At 41.3% G+C, this 17071-nt stretch overlaps 3 non-coding genes across 3 annotated transcripts; all 3 read left to right on the top strand.

The window, feature by feature from the left end:
* The first annotated feature begins 2259 nt into the window (after window positions 1-2259).
* Window positions 2260-2352, top strand: trnar-ucu (transfer RNA arginine (anticodon UCU)). Its single transcript has 2 exons — window positions 2260-2296; window positions 2317-2352. It is a non-coding gene; the product is annotated as a tRNA-Arg (tRNA).
* Window positions 2353-7935: 5583 nt separating this feature from the next.
* On the top strand, window positions 7936-8023 carry trnay-gua (transfer RNA tyrosine (anticodon GUA)). The gene is given in 2 exon segments: window positions 7936-7972; window positions 7988-8023. It is a non-coding gene; the product is annotated as a tRNA-Tyr (tRNA).
* A 3498-nt stretch (window positions 8024-11521) lies between these two features.
* trnal-uag (transfer RNA leucine (anticodon UAG)) lies at window positions 11522-11603 on the top strand. Its single transcript has one exon. It is a non-coding gene; the product is annotated as a tRNA-Leu (tRNA).
* The last annotated feature ends 5468 nt before the right edge of the window (window positions 11604-17071 follow it).

Genomic DNA, 17071 nt, shown 5'->3' with positions numbered 1-17071 from the left:
AGATTCAGGGAGATTCAGTAAGATTCTGGAGAGGATTCTGTGGACTGTTCTAAAGGGAATTCAAAGGAGAATTCCAGGGCAGGACGGCCCAGGAGCAGAAGGCTCCCAAGGGCAGGACATTCTTGCAGCGTGCCTCCTGACCATCCTGAGACTCAGCTCGGACAACCACGGAACGGCCAGTGTGTCCGAGTGCCAGAACTTTCCTTTGTTCTAAGAGTCTAGAGTGGAGGTTGCCAGAGAGTAACCAGCAGCAGGCCTCGTGAACAGGTCGGAACTGTGGACAGCTGAATCACTGTTCAGAACTAGCTCTTCATCAGGAACGAACCGGTCCTCTTCCTGACTTTCTGGGACCCACAGTCATCTTTTCTCCTGTGCACAAACTTTGCTAGTTAAAGCCAACAGTGAGCATCAGCAGTGCACCGTCACAAGCCGCACAGCACAGCCTGGCACCGAGCCAGAGAGCGCGGATTGGACAGCAACAGCCTGCAACTGTTTGTTTGTGCCCGCAGGAGATCTGAATCCCCAGAAATTGGATGAGTATTCAACTTCACTGCATTACAGCTCGAGAATTCCATTGTTATCCAAACCAGTTGATATCAATTTAATTCCTAAGAGTTATGTACTTGTTTTGAGTATCTAATGTAGAAGTTGTAACCAAGTTCACTTTACGAAACGGTCTTAATGAATGATATACTGAACGTATGTCCTCTTGATATGTGTAACACTTTGTAACTGATTGAATATATATCTTTTGTATTCTGATAACCCTCTCGATAAGATCTGTTAGGTTTACATGCATATTCTATGTATTAATAAATGTATCCTCGTGTATTAGCACCTGTGTGTGTGCGTTGTTTGAGTTATGTCGCATGGTTGGACTCTAAAGCCATCAAAAGAATCAACTTTGTGATTTACTGCTACAATAAATAATTGTCTCAGTAAATGCCCAAACCCTACAGAACTGGTGCCTTCAGAGAGCCACTACAGTTACATATTTGGCGTCCCTGAACGGCCGGTTTTTCTTACACTACAGAACCAATTTTAAAAACAATTGCGGCACACTACGATTCACACTGACTCAAAAGTGATCACGGCAGATGTTGTTCCCTGCATAATGCTGAAGGGACCAAAGAGCATTGCTGTTGGGAACACAAAATGAGGCTTTTTTATGCCTTGATGTTAAGCTGACAAAGACTATCTTGAAACACCTAGTTCAGTCTCTCGACAGACTGCCAAGCAAAGCTTTTACCCATTGACGTCGCAATAGAAGGAAGGTCTTAACCCACCAACACTTAGCAGTGGCAAGATTCAAACCTAACCCAGCGAAGAAAATGGAGCACAAACCCAGCACTTAGACCACCCAGCCACACTCCTCACACCTTACTCTCTTGAGAACGTCGGGTGGGTTCAGCTCTTGTTGTGCGACGCGTGGAAATGACTGCATCTTCATTTTCCGAGATGTTTCCTATCACATCTTTGTCAGCTCTGAATAAAGTGCTTCTTTGGAGCAGGCTTCAGACCTTTTATTTTATTTATAAAGGAGGGCCATTCAGAAACATGTAATTCCTGTTTTAGAAATGCTTTGGGCGGTGTGTTTTATATAATGCACAAACAGTATTCTGATTGTATACTGTAGACCTGTGTAGCAATCATACTGGACGTGACTGGGATTCTGAAATGTTTCTTGAAAAGGTATTCAAGGCTGCTTGAATCTATAATAAAAAAGTGACCCGAAACTTCCAACCTTCCAATCACTGATGTCGCTCTCCCTAAACCTGTACGGGATGTTTTGCTGATGTGCAGTGTGCCTTTACTCCTGTATTAAAAATGACCTCTGTTGTTGGGCGGAGTTGAAGGAGAACTTACTGCACAGAAAAAGTACGTAACGATAAAATATTTCTGCGCGTGAAACACATCAATCGTTCAGCATTTCTAAAATGTTTAATTGAATTGACAAAGAAATCCTCTCCTTAAACTTCGAAAAGGATTATCTGTTGAGCCAGCAGGCGTAACACTGCAGTTGCCCGTTTCTCACAGGTGGTTGAAGTTGTGGATAACATTTAGCAGGTTTGGCACCATGGCTTAGCTGGTTAAGACGCCTCACTAAAAACCAGGAGACCCTGGGTGTGAATCCCAGCGGTATCTATTCGTAGACAACAGGCCACTCATTGTCAATATTTATGGAGCTTAATTTAAAGACAACGGGAGAAGCATGAGTTACAGCTTTCTGTAGCTGTTTTATATAGCAATGTATTGGTTGGCTCTGTGGCGCAATGGAGAGCGCATTGGACTTCTAGGCTTTGATAGAATGAAGTCATTCAAAGGTTGTGGGTTCGAGTCCTACCAGAGTCATGTATCACTTTGATTCAACTTTTCAAAATCCTCTAGGGATTAGTGTTGATCAAGTCAAATAAAGGACTTCTTAAGAGTCCACAGTTGAAAATGAACCAGCAGCCACAAGAAAGAAATTAGCACTGGACTGTGATCACATTACTCCTGTCCTGGACTCCTTGCACTGGCTTCCTGTCAACTTCAAAATCCTCATGCTCACCTATAAGGCTCTCCATGGCTTGACACCACAGTACCTGTCTGGGTTATTGCCCTACTCCCCACCTCACAACCTTTGCTCTTCTAATTCTGGTCTCCTATCTGTCCCTCAGTCCATCTACACTCTATGGGTGACAGGGCCTTCTCCTGTTTTGTACCAAAGCTCTGGATCTTTATTCCCAAGGATATCAGAGAGTCACCTTCTCTAAACTCCTTCAAATCCAGACTCAAAACCCTCTTCTTTAGAAGAGCCTTTAATGAACTATTCTTTACCCCTCTGTTCCTACTGTATTTAATACCACCATCTATTGTCTCCTCTAACTGTGTATTCTCATCCTGCTTATCTTGTGTATTTTTTAACTTTATTGGTTTCATTCTGTAAAGCACTTTGAAAAGCCACCTTTAAAGGCACTATATAATGTATAGATTATTATTATTAATAATAATAATGAACAGCGCATTTAACACTGAGCACATGCGGTCCTTCTTTGCAAAGGATTGCAAAGGCTGGGAATTAGCCTTTCACTCGTGTTGTTGAAGACCGTATCCTGGCTTTGTTGCAGGAAATGTCTGGATGCCATCACCGGATCAAGGAGAGGATCAGGGTTTTGGGAAGTCTTTTTGATGCCTGACACTGTGTGTTTCCTGGTTGTAACGGGTGTCATTCTGGACCTAAACAACAGAGAACACCGTTGAAATAGCTGAACTGCCTAGCGGACACTTTGTCGCCTTCTTCTGACCTGTATTTAATGCGATTCTCTGAAAACTTGGCACGTTATATCTGTGCTACCTTTATGGAGGGCACACTCATAAGAATCATAGATTCGATCACAAGCATCTAAAAATGAGCCTGAGAAAATGACATCACGCTATGAGGCTGAATGGCACAAATTCTCCTGTTACTTCTGCAGCAAATGTGTGTTTTTTGCTTCTTAACACTGAGATAGTTGGAGATATTTGGCAGCAGTGGGATTCCAACTCACACCCCCAAAGAGACTAGAGCTTTAATCTAGCTCTAAATTAAAAACTAGGTGACTTGTAATGGCTGGTAGGAGAGGAAAGGTATAAATGCTTCTTTTTTGGACAAAGTCTTTATCTTTTTTTTCACCAGTTGTTTTGATCAAATTATTGTAACGCAGTGCCATATTAAGGTATAATATGTACATGAACGTCATGTCTGAGTCGATGATGGCAGCTGAGTATCGCTGGAGGACAGTTCATCATGAGTGGGTAAGCCTGCATAATGAGGGAGAAGAGATCGGCCTCTCTGCTGCAGTGTCCAGTGACACTAACCTTCTGTCCTACTGTTCTCTGCTAATGTAGATGGTGAATGTTTATTTAGGTGAATATAAGGTTTCATTCTTGTAAAATATTTCCGAGCACTTTTTTTGTTGCTGAAAATTAATCCTGAGCATTTGAATTAATTCCGATATTGTCACCTAATTCCATACATTGTTTCATCAAACTAGAACATTTAGAGGAGGTCAATTGCATTTATGAATTGCATAGTGATAGTATTTCTTTCCATTTAAATACTTCAGTCAAAAATGTAGAGAAGGTGCTCCTGTTTTCACCATTATAAGAACTGTGATGCACCAGTAATATTTACTCTCATAAAAGTATTGTAATTGTATTGTTCTGTTCTGTAACAATCTTGAGTGACACAAACCTTCTGTTTTACTGCACTACACTTCTCCAGAGGCCAGTTCAGCACACAAGGATCCTCAGTCAAACAAACACTGCAATCGCTTGATAAACGCTATTTCTCATCCTTTCTCTTAGTGTCGGTGCTACTATTGTATGCAAAGGAGGCGACTTGACAATGAAGAGAGTCTTCATGAAGGTGTGTGTCGGCAAGCTCTCCACTGTCAATTGACTGGGCTTGTGAAGAAATCAATCTCATTCAACAACCACACAAATTGCACAGCTTAAGGCACATGAAGCGAAATCTGTGAGCTGATTGACACAAAACAATGTCACTTCACATTATCTGCAAAGTTGTTTTGCTTGTCTGACCACCTCTTCCTACTTTACAGTGAGCACATATATTTCAGTTCCTTTCTCCCATGTGGAGATGTATCCACTGCCAAAACTGCTGTCTGATTATTTAAATTATCTGTAAAACTGTTACATGACTTCATCTAATTGTAAATTTATAAGACGGTCTGTGAGACATTTGTGAGAGTAGCTGAATCCCAGGGCTGGTATGGAATCACACACAGGCGGGTCTTCTGTGTGATCTGAGTCCCACTGCTCAGAGCTACAGACTGGTCAAATGGTCACTATTGTAGACACGACCATCGGACCATAGGCTACAAATAATCAATATACCGATCATAGTGTCACTACTGGTGTTTATTACATAAATACTGTATATAAATAATAAGATAATTCCACACTCATAAAACATTTATAAACATTTTGGGAGGCTGACATACAGTAAAGAAAGTAATACTGAAGGGTTTGGAAGTCCTGGAAAGCGTTAATAGATCCTTCTTGCTTTCGACCTGGAACAGAGCCCACAACTGCCAGATCAGTGACCCCTGAGCCCAGTTCACAGAGAGGAGAACCAGGAGCTCTTCTATGTCTCTAAGAGGGCTGGGAGGAAAGATAAAAGGGGGAAATGTGACATGAGTCCAGGCTGTTCTGTCTGATATTGTTCATGTAGCAGCACTGATTGTCTGAATATCTTCTGGTTCTGGATTGTGAGGATAGAGAGCAGTACGGAGTTGAGATCCTGTCTGAGTGTGAGTCTGAGCTGTGAATCTGACTGAGAAGAGAATAATGATTTTTTATTCTGCCTGAGAATTTTCCTGAGAATTTTTTTCTTTTCCAAGTGGTGTTACATCCCCTTCAGATACTCTACACAGACTGCCAGAGAGAAGAGGATAGAGAGATGGACAGATAAGAGCACACACAGCAAGAGACACCGACGTCTTGATTTACTTTGAAGCAAGTGTTAATTTCTTTTCTGGAACAAGTTGTTTCTGAACTTCAAGAAATTCATACAACTTCTGAAAGATAAAATACAAATCTTGCTTCTCAGGACAGAAGAAATGCTTCCAAAAAATGCCAGTGATTTTTTCTCCTTTTAACGAAAAGTGGAGAAAAACAACAGCAGTGCAACTCTGTCGGCTTGATTTAGCTTAATACAAGTATTCACTTCCTTTTCTGTAGATTACAGTCTGCGAAAGATGAAATGAACTTCTTGGTTACTCTTGGTCAGTGCAGAAGAAATACTGCCAGCTGGCAGGAAAATGACAGTATTTTATTTTCTTTAACTACAAACATGTGAGTTGTGAAAAGCAACGGGAATGTGTCCCTGTGCAGCTGTTAAACAAAGGGCTGGTGGGTCAAACGTACTCAGGGACGTGCTTCAGATTGTGATGATGTAAACAAAATCTCCGCTAAAAATTGAAGGGATTTCTTCGCAAACCCTCTTGAATGTGGCAGGAAATCTTTGTGTTTTACTCGTGTGCAACTACAACAAGTAAACAAATAAGTACATAAGTCAATGTCCAAGAAAACCATCTTCACGTGTGGAATTTTTCTTTAACTGGCTGTTGGGAGAATTCATTTATACACCCGTTGTATCCTTAGCAAAAATATTTTAAAATTAGAACACAGATTTGTTGGAGAACTTGACAATCCTTGACAATCATTATTAAATGAGCATTATACAAATGTGCGTTGATATTTTTAATATGTACCTTAATTGTAATATATATATACATAATTGCTTTGATATGGATGTTCATTTGAAGGAATTGAGGAAACTATGAAGGATCGCAGAACAACCAAAGATACATTTGGGCATCTGCTATTGGTAAAGATGAAAGAGTACCTTAAGTGTGAAGCTTTCATACACACGAGAGAAAAAAACAGTTTTAATGCACTTCATTAAACTGATGGTATGCTTATCAATCGTGCGTAAAGTGTACATAGCAGAGGATGGTTTCGATCCATCGACCTCTGGGTTATGGGCCCAGCACGCTTCCGCTGCGCCACTCTGCTGACAGCTGTTATAATGTGATTCAACACAACTGCTCTATCTTTGCTTTCTAAAAGTGCGCCCGAGATGAAAAGTCTAAACGGTAAACGCAGACGTCACTTTGAGCACTTGGTCTTTTATAGCACAAATCATCACCCGCTGCTCTACATGGGCGTGTCTTCAATATCGTTGAGAACCAAACCTTCTGCTTTCCGAGGCAACTGATTCTTTCGTCGTTAATTCCCAAATCTTCAATGAGAATCAGTGAAACGAAAATCAAACACATGTACACACTCGCGTCCTAACCTGAAAGAAAAATCTACACCCACTTTATAATACTGAAAATGATTCAGGAAGTACAGCAAAGTTCTAAAACCAGCGAATGCATCTGCATACAGTACATAAAATGTCAATTTTTCAAAAGTAAAATCTTCAGCTTTGAAAGATTACCATCCATATATTTTCGTTTTTCTCTTTTTTTACATAACACGCTTTCGAGAAACAAACTCTTTTAATTAAGGTTTCATTAGAAAATGTGTATCTTGGTTTGCCAAGTTAAAATCGGCACATCCCAGTGGGCAAAAGATGTAGAATATACGACTATTGAATGCATACCAGACGTGTAACTGTGCTCCGTAACTGGTCTAGAATGAAATTGATTATATGTTTATTATACATAAATGGTTGTAGTTCTATTATACGGATACATTTAGAAGACTACTATACATATATAGTTAAAGGTCTATTATACATCAAAGAAAGATTTTTATAGGTGTAGAAACTAGTAAATAAAGCCAATGATTTATTTTAGAAATTTATTCTTAAAATATACAACTATTCACACCTGAAAAATATGTAATTCAAATTATACATTATATACAATATTGTAATCAACAAATGTCTAACCATCATAAAAAACACAACTAGTAAACTTCAGTTACAAATTCTAGTAACATGGCAATATATATATATAGTAATGACAAACACAAACTAATTACATGAACACGCTAATATTTAACTCAAAACCACATTTCGAAACTTCTTTATTTCCACGAAAATATTATGAATGTAGCACAAACACTACTTTCTAATAAAGACAGAAAGAAACTATTTGTTTTGTGTCTCATGGTGATCCTCCTCTCGATACTAATGAAATGTTTAATATGATCCCTCGAGAAAAAAAAGGAGTCAATTTCCGCCTGGAATGATTGATGCCCTATCAAACATTTTGTAATATCCCCGGAAGTTTATACAGTAGAATCCTGGTTCGTGGCTTAAATTCAAGGTAAACAAGACTAAGGAAACGAGTTGGAAACTTGATGTCGAAGTGGGATTTAAATCACCCGGAACATTTCACTACATTGGGCAGTATGTGCTAGGGAGCATTGCTTGACATCCCTTCGATAGCTCAGTTGGTAGAGCGGAGGACTGTAGTGGAGTCAGTAGGGAATCCTTAGGTCGCTGGTTCGATTCCGGCTCGAAGGAAGGTGCTTTTTGTGTACTTTAATCAAAGAGTTAAAAAAGCGAATCTGTTTCATTCAGACATTTATCAAAAGTTCAATAAACGACGAAGTAGAGGTTCCTGTTCCGAATTCAGCCCACGTCTGATTGTCTTGTTTTGGCCAAGATCCGATCTTTGAATTAAGGGACTACTCTGTCTGCTTTGTAATTCAAAAATACATACAAATGTCAAGTTTTTTGTAGATATAAAGGTGTTCTCTGTTTTCAAAGGATAGGTACTTAATTGGCATAATGATTTGGTATTGATTTTGTATCGTTGTATTATGAAGTTTGTGCTTTCTGTGTTTTTATCGTATTGTGAACTTATTTTTTAAACAAATGCTTACAAAGGCAAACAGGGCACACATCTGTTTATACCAGTGGTGAATTGTACATTTGTACAAGCTACTGTGCACTTCTGGGAGTATAACAGGTTCGATATAAAGTGGCAAAAATATAAAAGGGGAATATACCCCAGACTGCGTATAAGCTCTCGTTGTGACTGTTGTTTTATTTTTAGATAAAAATGGCGTACTGTGCACGAAATGTTGCAGAAACACAATTTGATATTTTAATAATTATTATTTTAATAATTTGATCAAATTGAGGCCCAGGATCCAAATCTTCAGTTCTGATTTTTTTAAGTGATATCTTTCCTTCCTGTCGTGGAAGTCACACGATGTGAGCAATTGTTTTTTTTTACGTTGCGATCCAAAGATCCTCAGGCGCACTGTAACCAAACCAGGATGGATTCTGCTCGGAGCCGGACTGAGCTCATTCTCACTCCCTGTGCTAAAAACAGAATTAGCTCTTCCCCGAACATCGTCTACAGCTGCTGGATGGTGCTCTGCGTCTTACTGCTCCGGCAATTACTTTGACGAAAGACAGATCACTTGTGCGCTTTTAACCTTCTCGCAGCTACAGCTATAGCCCTGAAAAAAGCATTAGCTTTATCAGTTTTTACATTAATCTATTTTGAATCAAAGTTTGATATTTTTTTTTTTATTGCATTTTACATTACAATTATAATAATAATAATAATCATTATTATTATTACGCACACTTATATAGCGCTGTTCTGGATACTCCACTCAATGCGCTTTACAGGTAATGGGGACTCCCCTCCACCACCACCATTCTCCTGAATGATCACAGAGAGTCAGGACCTCGGTTTTACGTCTCAGCCGAAGGACGGCACCTGTTTACAGTTTAGTGTCCCCTTCATTGTACTGGGATATTAGGACCCGCATGGACCGCAGGGTGTGCGTCAAGCGACAGAAACCAGACGTGTGTCGGGCTCGGCTGCGAGCAGGACAATGACATCACAGGGACAAAGTAGAGGAAATCAAAAGGGTTCTATAAAAGACCTGTGTAAGCTGTTGGTTTGCAGTCTGGACTCTAAATCCTCCTATCCGATTTTAAATCTCTCTAATACCTGAGCTGCGGCTTCTTCCGAGTATTTATTCGTATACTTATTATGTGTAAGTGTATAGATGAAACCTTTCATATATTGTTCAGTTTAAATCAAAATGCTTTACTAATACAAGAGAGAAATATAGTATGAAGGATGTGACAAATCTATGATTTCTTGGAACAAAACGGTTTTTATTTGCATTCGAAATGAAGCGGAATTTTAGCGGGACACACAAACCCTTTGTCCTTTTTAGAGTTTTTAGAGTGAACAGACATAAATGTAGAAAACGTGTTTTTTAGCACTACAATAGCAGGGTCAGTGGCATAATGAATAACGCGTCAGGCCTCGCGTCAGAAAATTATAAGTTGGACTGCCGTCTGGCTTGTTGCGTTTATACCACTTACGTTGTTTTATATAAATGAACTCCACCTGAAAGCTATAGAAAACACTTTGGGTAAGTTGTCTGCAGCCTCATGCGAATTTCGACAACTAACCCAAAACACTGTACTGTCTGGAGATCAGCTCCAGCTCTGAACTCAATTGCAATGAAAAACCATGCGTAACAAAACTGGAGAACAGCTGAACTTGTGTTCAGTTCGGTGATGAGGGATCAGAACTGTCCTTGTTGTAATTAGCACGAACTGCACAGGCTCTGAATCAGACCATGTCAATTAGTCTGATCAATGTAGGACACGTTAATGTAGAATTATTAAAAGGTTTATTAGTTAGTTAGTTCAGGTTTACCCACCTGAACTAATGTAGAATTATTACTTGGTCTGTCTCTTGTTTGTATATAAATGAATGTCTCTGACAACTTAATGTTAGTTTTACGATGTAGGTCAGGCGTTGACATATGCACGAGTATACTAAATGTCTCACTCCTGATTCAACTCATGTTCTATAGGAGATTGGCGATTCCTCCTGTTTCTCATACAACCATATCAGAACAGAAGCCCGTTTCACCCAGCTCTGATTCAAGATCGACTTGCATCTTTATCCCTTTTTTGTTCGTGATCATTATTTTCTTTAGTTATGATCAATATTGAACTTTTTCTAAATGAAATGACAATAATCAAACATGCAGGCAGATTTTTGAAAAGTATTCGGAATTGACAGGGTGCCCCTTTGGAACAATCGTCAGAAATTGTGAGAAAATGAAAGTTATGTAAGCTCTCACACAAAGCATTGAAGATTGGAATCTGAGTGTAAAAAAGTTACCCGTCTCCCAATGATAGGCAGGGATACACACCATGACTCGAATAGACTCAGCGAACTTTAACACCTATGATATTACGAGTGCTTTGCACGTGTCGAATTTCAAGAAGGAACTACTACAACAGTTGTGGACATAATTCAATACCACCGGCAAAGTCCAATGCCGGCAACTTCTGAGAAAATAATGTTCACTCATGGAATTTGGTCTTTGAATGGCTGGCGGGAAAATTCATTTATACTCCTGTTGCACCCTCAGCTGAAACATGTTAAAATAACAACGCAGATTTTTTGGAGAACCTGACAAGAATTATTGGGTTAGCACTGTATGTATTCTTGTATATTTACTTTAATTTTAATATAAATGTAAACATGCATGCTGTATAATCTATTGTAATTTTAAAATATGTTAGCTGAGGATGCGAGGAGGGCTATTATACCTTGTGAAACATGCAAGGAACTGTAAAAAAGGCTGGTATTTGAATAAAATTGGCGATCACAAGAAAACCACAATTTATGTGGTATTATCATCAATATCCTTCAAAATCGACGTTCAAATGAAGGATTTGAAGAAACTATGAAAAAAGCAATAGTAGTAGCAGAGGATTTTGATTTTTGCTCTTCAAGTCAGTAGATCACCGTAGAGTTGTGCCCCTACAAACAGCACAAAGGATGAAACCCACCTCCTTCGCTATTGCTATGTTTGTGCCGGTGAAAGTAGCGTTTGTGCTATTGAAAGCATCTCGGAAGATGAAGGTGCAGTCACTTCCACATGTCATGATGTCATTATATCCGACGACAAGAGCTGAAGCCCCCCAGTCCAAGCCAGCAATGTGAGGAAGATGGACATGGAGGAAGGTAGCGTGGCCGAGCGGTCTAAGGCACTGGATTTAGGCTCCAGTCTCTCTGGGGGCGTGGGTTCGAATCCCACCACTGCCAAATGTTAATATTTTAAGACCTGTAATACGATCAGTAAAAGTGCTTTTTGTTAGGCTGCAGGAGGTGTTTAGAGATAGACTTTCTAAAAGACAGGCTTAACATCAAGGCAGAAAAAATATTTTGTTTTCTCAACAGAAATTCTCTTTGGCAAGTTCAGCTTTATGTAGGGAACAACATCTGCCAAGATCACTTTTGAGGCAGTGCACATGATAGTGTACCGGCAAGTACAGTACATTTAATATTGGCTGTGGTGGTGAGCTGCTTTTGTCTGTGAAACTTTTAATTCTTCACGCCGAATCGTTGGCAGGGGTAAAGCTTATTAAATCTTTGAACATAGCTCTCCATCAGAAGTACTTTGTTCGTGATCAAAAGAGATCAGAGGATTAACTTCATGAATTCACATAGCATACCTTACAGGAAAGATTTAAAAGGGGAATTGATTGTGCTTCCTGATGTTGTTCCTGTGGTTTCTTTGGGTACAAAGGTGAATGTTCTTTGACGTTCTGCTAGAGTATCCACTGGGTGGGCTTTATCAATTAGCTCGGATAGGTCATCAGTGCTCCGTCTCCGGAAAATAATCAGCACTGTCGATCACGAGTTTACAGATTTCTCCAAATAACAACTATACATTTAAACCCAGTGGTTAGCATTCCTTCAATCCAATAGTTTTACTCTGGGTAAAAAGCAGCGCAATCTACAGATAGATGATATTCAAATATTTCAACGTTCTTATTGGATTACCTGTATGGAGATATCGCTCAGAATTCCTAATATGATTTTGAGTTCAGTTTTGCTTTACTACTTTCAGAGTCTTTTATTGACCTTGCTGAAGCAGAGAAGTGACATAATCACAAATGCGACCTACCTGTGCTGCTGTTTCTGGTTAATAATGATTATTACGAGGAAAAAAAAACAGCTCCTTGCATGAAGAGCAAGAGCAACCAACGCACTCGCTTGTTGAGTTGGGTTTTTTCCGTGGTGCTCTTCCTCAGATGCAAAGTTATTTGGCGAGCAAGGACCTCTGAGAAGGAGCCTGAATCCGTCAAGAACTCAGAAATCACAGATCATCTTGAAAAGATTTGGGGATGCACTGGCTCAGTTATTTGAAGGAACCTATACCACCAACGCACATCTGAGAACCACCTGCACATTTTCGCAATCCTCTCTCTCACCTACAAAGTTATGAAGACACAGACGACCAACAAAAACTAATTTGATTCACTCAAGGCTTCACTCTTCTGTTACGATGTTGTTTTAATTAATGTTAGCTGTGATGAGGTGTTGTTTCTGTCTCTTAAAGTTTAAGAGTCTGCTCCTTTCTTCCTGGTATAGAAATAACATGTTCCATCTTTGTTTACAAACACCACTGTTAATAATTGGTCCATCTCTAAAGCCTGTGGGTATTGACAAGGCAATTCAAAAGCACATATTAAATAAAAACACGATCCTTCTTGTTACCATTCCCATGGTTGGAGCGTTGTTTCGCCCTTTAATGTTCTTCTACAATATTTACAGACAGGGCTTTATTACTGGAGTTGTGTGCATCGGTCCATGAACATCAACTGTACTGCTGTTTTTCTATTCGTAATTTAATCGCAAGCACTTAAAAGATGCAAAAAGGTTTCAAAGAAAACATAATTGAAAGACAGTCGAGTAAGGAGGTAGGAAAACGCACTCCCCCGTTGAAGAATCAACCACCGTCGCCCATGTGACTGGATATAAAAATAAATTATTCATTTCAATTATTCATGAAGGGTGGATTGTGGTCAGTAAACATATGCACATCTTTAAGTCAGTTCCACCATCTGTGCCATAGGGGATGTAGCTCAGTGGTAGAGTGCATGCTTTTCATGTATGAAGTCCTGAGTTCAATCTCTGGTGTCTCCAGATGTCTTATATTATTGTGCTCACATCGCAGTCTTCTGTTGAGTGAGAACTCTTTGCTCGTGTTCATAGAGAGCCAGGTTTACACAATTAAATTCAGTCACACACGAAGTGCTACAGTGTTGCTCTGCTGTTTTAAATGTACCTCCAAAGCATTTTGTTCTGTTAACTACCAAATGATTTGAACTAATTTTACGTCATATTCAGGAAATCCAGAGAAGGTCATCAGACTTTTAGTGGCTGTTGAAGAAAACACCTCTTGAATCTCACCAGAGATCATTCAGCAAGGGAGTTAACAGGGGTTAACATAGAGAGTGGCGGGGGTGGGATGTCAGGGCTTGACGTCACTGCTTTATGCAGAGAGTGGAGGGGAGGGTTTCAGGGCCATAAGACACTGCTTTATGCAGAGAGTGGAGGGATTGATGTCAGGGCCATATGACACTGCTTTACACAGAGAGTGGCGGGGGTGGGATGTCAGGGCCTGACAACACAGCTTAATGCAGAGAGTGGAGGGGTGGGGGTCAGGGCCATACGACAGTGCTTTACACAGAGAGTGGCGGGGGAGGGATGTCAGGGCTTGACAACACTGCTTTATGCAGAGAGTGGAGGGGAGGGTTTCAGGGCCATAAGACACTGCTTTATGCAGAGAGTGGAGGGATTGGTGTCAGGCCATATGACACTGCTTTACACAGAGAGTGGCGGGGGTGGGATGTCAGGGCCTGACAACACAGCTTAACGCAGAGAGTGGAGGGGTGGGTGTCAGGGCCATACGACACTTCTTTATGCAGAGAGTGGCGGGGGTGGGATGTCAGGGCCTGACGATACTGCTTTACGCAGAGAGTGGAGGGGTGGGTGTCAGGGCCATACGACATTTCTTTACGTAGAGAGCGGTGGAGGTGGGATGTCATGGTTAAATGACAGTGCTTTCCATTGAGAGTGGTGGGGGTGGGATGTCATGGCCATAAGACACTGCTTTATGCAGAGAGTTGAGGGATTGATGTCAGGGCCATACGACAGTGCTCCACTCAGGCCTCTGCTTGAATTTGTACTCCTCCTCTCTCTCCCTACCTCTACCTCTCCCTCTCTATACCTCTCTCCCTACCTCTCCCTTTTCCCCTCCCTACCTCTCTCCCTACCTCTACCTCTCCCTCTCTGTGGGGCCAGTAGGGGGCGCTCACCCTGCGGTCTGCGTGGGTCCTAATGCACCAGTATAGTGACGGGGGACACGATCTGGCCCACCAGCGACGAGCAGGTTACCAGATCTAGACACAGGGGGCAACTCTTAGTCGTATGAGCTTAGTCACACATCGCAGCGATTAAAAAACAAAACAAACATATTATGTCTGTTACTAACGACTTTTTTTTCTTACATTGAAAGTCTCTTTCCCGGGTGATTTTCTAGCGCAACTGGGGCTCTTCATTTCTCCTCTGTGTCTCATCGCGGGCGGATTTGAAACAGACCACAGAACCTGCCGCTGCAGTGCTCTCGGTTAGGGGCTCTCATCCTGCATCACCAATCTTCCACAGGAGGGACGGAGCTGGATTTCTGTCTGGAAAATAAACTCCAGAGTGAGAGAGAGAGAGCAGAGAAGGGTAGGGAGAGTTAGAGAGAGGTAGTGCTGTAGAGAGGTAGAGAGAGGGAGAGAGGTGGAGGGCGAGGGAGAGGGAGAGAGGTGGAAAGAGAGGGGGTTAGGGAGAGAGGGAGAGGTAGAGAGAGGGAGAGGTAGAGATAGGGAGGGGAAAAGGGAGAGGTAGAGAGAGGGAAAGGTAGAGGTAGGGAGAGAGAGGGAGGAGGAGTACAAATTCAAGAAGGAGAAAATCCACAACACAACACAGGCGTCGGCATGCGTGGGCTACAAAAGGAACAAGTAAAATGTTTCTTCCGGGCTGAAAAGAGAAGGAAGGAAAACACACCGTTGCGGCGCTACGACACGAAGACGCCGAGCCAGTTGAGCACAGCAAACCCAACCTGTTCTCACAAGTTGCCTGCGCTTCAGGCGAAATAAAAGCTGCTGAGCTAAATCAGGAAAGCAGTAACTATCAGGACTGCTCACTGTTCCTCAGGCTGGGACAGGAGGTCACACACTGTATTATTATTATTGAGAGACAGGCTCACTGTCTGTTCCTCAGGCTGGGACAGGAGGTCACACACTGTATTATTATTATTGAGAGACAGGCTCACTGTCTGTTCCTCAGGCTGGGACAGTGGATCACACACTATATTATTATTACTGAGAGACAGGCTCACTTTCTGTTCCCCAGACTGGAACAGGAGATCACACACTGTATTATTATTATTGAGAGACAGGCTCACTGTGTGTTCGTTTGGGCTGGGACAGTAGATCACAATGTATTATTATTATTGAGAGTCTGGCTCACTGTTCCCGAGGCTGGGACAGGAGATCCCACACTGTATCATTAGTATTTATAGACAGACTCACTGTCTTTTCCTCAGTCTGGGACAGGACGTCACACACTGTATTATACTTATTGAGAGACAGACTCACTGTCTTTTCCTCAGTCTGGGACAGGTGGTCACACACTATATTATTATTGAGAGACAGGCTCACTGTCTGTACCTCAGGCTGGGACAGTAGATCACACTGTATTATTATTATTAATATTATTGAGAGTCTGGCTCACTGTTCCCCAGGCTGGGACAGGAGATCCCACATTGTATTATTATTATTTCGAGACAGGCTCACTGTTTGTTCCTCAGACTGGGACAGGAGATCCCACACTGAATTATTATTATTGAGAGACAGGCTTACTCTCTGTTCCTCAAGCTGAGACAGGACATCACATACTGTATTATTATTGATTGACAGGCTCACTGTTCCTCAGGCTGGGTCAGGAGCTCACACAGTATTATTATTATTTAGAGACAGGCTCACTGTCTGTTCCTCAGGCTGGGACAGGAGATCACACACTGTATTTTTATTATTGAGAGACAGGCTCACTGTTCCTCAGGCTGGGACAGGAGTTCAAACTGTATTATTATTATCATTGAGAGACAACCTCACTGTTCCTCAGGCTGGGACAGGAGATGACACACTGTATTATTATTATTGAGAGACAAGCTCACTGTTCCTCAGGCTGGGACAGTAGATCACACTGTATTATTATTATTGAGAGTTTGGCTCACTGTTCCCCAGGCTGGGACAGGAGGACACACTCTGTATTATTATTATTGAGAGACAGGCTCACTGTCTGTTCCTCAGGCTGGGACAGGAGATCACAAACTGTATTATTATTATAGAGAGACCTGCTCTTTCCTGACTGTTCCTTAGGCTGGGACAGCAGATCATAATCTGCTTTATTATTATTGAGAGCCTGGCTCACTCCTGTCTGTTCCTCATGTTGGGAAAGGAGATCACACACTGTATTATTATTATTGAGAGACAGGCTCAATGTCTGTTCCTCTGACTGGGGCAGGAAATGACACACTGTATTATTAGTATTGAAAGTGTAGCGACGAGGCTTATTAATAAGGCAGAATTAAGTGTTTCTGAGCTTTCCCAAATTAGGCCTCATTTCTCTGTTCATCTCTGTGGTGCAGCCACAGAGAAACTATTCATGCAGGC

This window comes from Lepisosteus oculatus, chromosome 14, assembly GCF_040954835.1.
Source record: "Lepisosteus oculatus isolate fLepOcu1 chromosome 14, fLepOcu1.hap2, whole genome shotgun sequence".
Taxonomy (NCBI): Eukaryota; Metazoa; Chordata; class Actinopteri; order Semionotiformes; family Lepisosteidae; genus Lepisosteus; species Lepisosteus oculatus.
The sequence above is the reverse complement of the archived record's forward strand: the minus strand, read 5'-3'. Positions and strand labels throughout refer to the sequence as shown.